Here is a 5,867-nt window from a genome sequence, read left to right on the forward strand (position 1 = left end):
TTCTTATCCACTAAATGTCACATTGGCACTTTATAAAGCTCTTTATCTTCAAGACATTTCAAAGATATAAAGCTGTATTTTGACAAGAATCAATGGAAATACCAGAACACTGGCGTGTACTTGTAAACACAATATGTACACACTTCACTCGGTTTCTTTCTTCAAATATTTGACTTTCTGTTTGTTTTTGTAATTGAAACATCATCATTCTATGACCTAGACCAATGATCAGAATTAAGCAAGCTCAAGTAACAAATAATTATTTTATAATTGCCTTTTTAAATGTGAAATATAAATTGTAATTTTCCATTTACTCATAGATTTCAGTATCTGCAAGCATACTTTCAGTGTAGCTGGCCATAAAAACAGTGCCAAAAAGAACAGTTGTTTGAGGAAACAAATCCCGACAGCTCTGCTTTTGGAAAACGTGACTATTTTTGCATTAATAGGTAGAGTAAACCAAGCACTGGGTGTTCGTGATCTGCCTTCCCTCTCCCCTTTCTTCTGTCCTACACATGCCAAGGCAGAAATAGCCATATATCAGGCCAGCAGCGTACTATGCTCTAGTTTAAATCTACCACTTATTCTATTTCCTGTGTTCTATCTCTCAGGAAAATTTCCCCCAATAAACACTTAATTGTCCTTTTCCTAGGCATAACCTCTTCAGATGTGACAGTATGGACATTCTTTTTATCTCCTTGACTTCTCCTACCTAGATTTTATGGGTAGCACCTGTGGTGTTGACAAGTATACTCTGCCAACGTACATTTTAAACTTTATGGACGTATATAGTTGTTTTTTTTTTAATTTGAGAAAGATGGCATATGGTAAATACACTCAGATGTTCTATTAAGAGAATGAACCTTGTAGTGTTTTGAATTTTTCAGATAACAGTACCTTTCTTTGAAAGTTTTGAAGTAATACTCTGGTTTTTAGTCCATCCTGCACGAGAGCGCATTACATTTGTTAGAATTCTCAGACTGACTTTGACTTTGGCCCATCATTATTGACCATGTTTTTGTTTCTATTTAGAATTCACTCTTGGTGTTGTAGCTTATGTATTTTGACAAAGTCGTAATGACCTGTATACACCACTCTCTAACCTTATCCAGAGGAATTTCACTGCCCTAAAAATTCTCTGCAAGCGCACCTGTTGGAATAGTCATCAAGAAAAGCTAAGTTTGTTGACTTCTAGATCATAAATAGCAGACTTTATTGTTTTAAAATCTGTCCTTTTATATCAGCAATTTTCTTTTCTATAGTTGCTATTAATTACTGAATCTACTATATGCAGTCATGTATTTAACCTGATCTTAATTTTTAAATCTTTTTATACTTCATATTTTAGGTATAATTTGAGAGAAATCTATGCTTTCTTAGATTCATGTGTTTCCTAGAATCCTAGGTAAATAAGACGGTATAAAAAAGTCTTTTTATTGAAAAGACATTTTGTCTAGGTAAATATTGACACAACAGAGGTTTCGAAAAAGAGCTACAATGGGGCTGGTGAGGTGGCGCTAGAGGTAAGGTGTCTGCCTTGCAAGCGCTAGCCAAGGAAGGACTGTGGTTTGATCCCCTGGCGTCCCATATAGTCCCCCAAGCCAGGGGCAATTTCTGAGCGCTTAGCCAGGAGTAACCCCTGAGCATCAAATGGATATGCCCCCCCCCCCAAAAAAAAGAGTTATAATATAGCTATATAGTCTAGATACATTAGTGTTTATTTAAGTCTTCATATAAAGAAGATACTGGGCACAGGTGACTGCTAGAAGTTTTTTTCAAGCTTTCCATGGAAATATTATTTTTAAATTTTGCTCATTCAGTTACTTATGAAAAAAATTAGAAACTGGAAATAAAAATAACAGTATGCAAAAATATCCCTTCTCTTTTGTGTCTTTTGTGTCTGCTTAGACATCTGTTGGCTTTTTTTTTTTAATTTTTATTGCGACCAATGTGAATTACAAATATTTCACAATAATATTTAAGGTACATAGTCACATTGAATCAGAGGTATTACCAACCACCAGTGTTGTTCTCCCTCCACTCCTATTCCCATAATCCCACTTCCTTTGTCCCCAGGCCTGCTAGTATAACTGCTCCCCTCTGTGTATAGCTTGTTGTAGATTGGGTATCGATTCTGCTGTCATTGACTTTGGGTTTGGTGTTTTAAGTCTGATCATTTTTTAAATTTCTACTCAATGTTCATGCGCTGTTTGATCTTGGTACCATTCTTTTTTAATATCTTTATTTAAACATCTTGATTACAAATATAATTGTACTTGGGTTTCAGTCATGTAAAGAATACCCCCCTTCATTGGTGCAACATTCCCACCACCAATGTCCCAAATCTCCCTCCTCCCCACCACACTCCCACCTGTACTCTAGACAGGCTTTCCACTTCCCTCATTCATTCACATTGTTATGATAGTTCTCAGTGTAGTTATTTCTCTAACTGCACTTAACCACTCTTGTGGTGAGGTTCATGTTGTGAGCTGGACCTTCCAGCCCTCCTCTCTTTGTCTCTGAGGATTATTACAAAAATATCTTTTATTTTTCTTAAAACCCATAGATTGGTGAGACTATTCTGTGTCTATCTCTCTCCCTCTGATTTATTTCACTCAGCATAAGAGATTCCAAGTAGATACATGTATAGGAAAAGTTTATGACTTCATTTCTCATTATGGCTGCATAATATTCCATTGTGTATATGTACCACAGTTTCTTTAGCCATTTATCTGCTGAATGGCATCTTGGTTGTTTCCAGAGACTGGCTATTGTAAATAGTGCTGCAATGAATATAGGTGTGAGGAAGGGATTTTTGTATTTTTATGTTTGTAGGGCATATCCCTAGGAGTGGTATAGCTGGATACTATGGGAGCTCAATTTCCACGTTTTGGAGGAATCTTTCCATAAAGGTTGGACTGGACAAAATTCCCACCAGCAGTGAATAAGAGTTCCTTTCTCTCCACATCCCCGCCAGCACTGCTTGTTATCATTCTTTGTGATGTGTGCCAATCTCTGTGGCATGAGATGGCACCTCATAGTTGTTTTGATTTGCATCTCCTTGATGATTAGTGATGTGGAGAATTTTTTCACAAATGGTCTTTTGGCCATTTGTATTTCTTCTTTGACAAAGTGTCTGTTCATTTTTCTCCCATTTTCTGATGGGGTTAGATGTTTTTTTCTTTTAAAGTTCTGTCAGTGCCTTGTATATTTTGGAGATTAGCCCCTTATCTGATGGGTATTGGGTGAATAGTTTCTCCCACTCAGTGGGTGGCTCTTGTATCCTGGGCACTATTTCCTTTGAGGTGCAGAAGCTTCTCAGTTTAATATATTCCCATCTGTTTATCTCTGCTTCCATTTGTTTGGAGAGTGCTGTTTCCTTCTTAAAGATGCCTTTAGTCTCAATGTCATGGAGTGTTTTACCTATGTGTTGTTCTATATATCTTATGGTTTCAGATCTGATATCAAGGTCTTTAATCCATTTGGATTTTACCTTCGTACATGGTGTTAGCTGGGGGTCTAAGTTTGCTTTTTTGCAGGTGTCTAACCAGTTGTGCCAACACCACTTGTTGAAGAGGCTTTCCTTGCTCCATTTAGGATTTCTTGCTCCTTTATCAAAATTAGGTGATTGTATGTCTGGAGAACATTCTCTGAGTACTCAAGCCTATTCCACTGATCTGAAGGTCTCTCTTTATTCCAATACCATGCTGTTTTGATAACTATTGCTTTGTAATACAGTTTAAAGTTGGGGAAAATAATGGCTATCATATTTCTTTTCCCAAGGAGTGCTTTAGCTTTATTTTATTGTTCTAAATGAATTTCAGAAATGTTTGGTCCACTTCTTTGAAGAATGTCATGGGTATCACTAGAGGAATTGTATTAAATCTGTACAATGCTTTGGGGAGTATTGCCATTTTAATTATGTTAATCCTGCCAATCCATGAGCAGGGTATGTGTTTCCATTTCCTAGTGTCCTCTCTTATTTCTTGAAGCAGTGTTTTATAGTTTCCTTCACGTCTTTAGTCAAGTTGACTCCAAGATATTTGAGTTTGTGTGGCACTAATGTGAATGGGGTTGTTTTCTTTTTTTTTTTTTCTGGGGTTGTTTTCTTTTTTTTCTGGGGTTGTTTTTTTTGGTTTTTGGGCCACACCCGGCGATGCTCAGGGGTTACTCCTGGCTGTCTTCTCAGAAATAGCTCCTGGCAGGCACGGGGGACCATATGGGACACCGGGATTCGAACCAACCACCTTAGGTTCTGGATCGGCTGCTTGCAAGGCAAACACCGCTGTGCTATCTCTCCGGGCCCTGGGGTTGTTTTCTTAATGTCCATTTCTTCCCTATCATTGGTTGTATAAAAAGGCCGTTAGTTTTTGTGTGTTAATTTTGTAGCCTGCCACCTTGCTATATGAATCTGTTGTTTCTAAAAGCTTTTTGGTAGAGTCTTTGGGTTTTCTAAGTAGAGTATCATGTCATCTACAAACAGTGAGAGCTTGACTTCTTCCTTTCCTATCTGGATGCCCTTGATATCTTTTTCTTGCCTAATCTCTATAGCAAATACTTCCAGTACTATGCTGAAGAGGAGTAGTGAGAGCGGACAGCCTGTCTTGTATCAGAACTTAGAGGGAAGGCTTTTAGTTTTTCTTCACTTTAAATAATATTTACCATTGGCTTGTGGTATATGGCCTTGACTATATTGAGAAAGGTTCCTGTCATTCCCATCTTGCTGAGAGTTTTTATCAAGAATGGGTGTTGAACCTTATCAGATGCTTTCTCTGCATCTATTGATATGGTCATGTGATTTTTAATTTTTTTTGTTGTTGATGTTGTGTATTATGTTGATAGATGTATGAATGTTAAACCATCCTTGCATTCCTGGGATGAAACCTACTTGATTGTAGTGAATGATCTTCTTGATGAGGCATTGGATCCTATTTGCCAGGATTTTGTTGAGGATCTTTGCATCTGTGTTCATCAGGGATATTGGTCTGTAATTTTCTTTTTTGGCAGCATCTCTGTCTGGTTTTGGTATCAAGATGTTGTTGGATTCATAAAAGCTATTTGGAAGTGTATCCATTTTTTTTTCAATTATATAAGAGAGCCTGTGCAGGATTGTGCAAACCTCTTGAAATGTTTGAAAGGATTCATTAGTGAATCCATCTGGGCCTGGGCTTTTGTTTTTGGGCAGACATTTGATTACTGTTTAATTTCCTCAATGGTGATGTCAGTGTTTAGATATGCTACATCTTCCTTATTCAACTGTGGAAGGTTATAAGAGTCCAAGAATTTACCCATTTCTTCCGGATTCTCATATTTGGTGGCATAGAGTTTCTCAAAGTAGTCTCTGATTACCCTTCGAATCTCTGTAATATCTGTAGTGATCTCCCCCTTTTCATTTTGAATATGGGTTATCAAGTTTCTCTCTTTTTCTTTGTCAGTTTTGCCAATGGTCTATCAATCTTGTTTATTTTTTTCAAAGAACCAACTTCTACTTTCATTGATCTTTCGGATTTTTTTTGGGGGGGTGGGGGTTTCCACTCCATTGATTTCCGCAACAAGCTTTTTTTTCCCTTCTGTCTCCCTATTTTTGGTTCCTTTTTTTGATCATTTTCTAGTTTTATGAGCTGCATTATTAGGCTATTGAGGTATGCCCCTTCTTCCTTTCAGATATATGCTTGCAAAGCTATACGTTTTCCTCTTAGTACTGCTTTTGCTGTGTCACATAGATTCTGATAGTTTGTGTCTTCATTGTCATTTGTTTCCAGGAAAGTTTTGATTTCCTCTTTGATTTTATCTCAGACCCACTGGTTATTCAGTAGCAGGCTGTTTAATTTCCAGTTGTTAACATTCTTCTTCTGTGTCCCTTTGTA

This window comes from Suncus etruscus, chromosome 3 (genome assembly GCF_024139225.1).
Source record: "Suncus etruscus isolate mSunEtr1 chromosome 3, mSunEtr1.pri.cur, whole genome shotgun sequence".
Taxonomy (NCBI): domain Eukaryota; kingdom Metazoa; phylum Chordata; class Mammalia; order Eulipotyphla; family Soricidae; genus Suncus; species Suncus etruscus.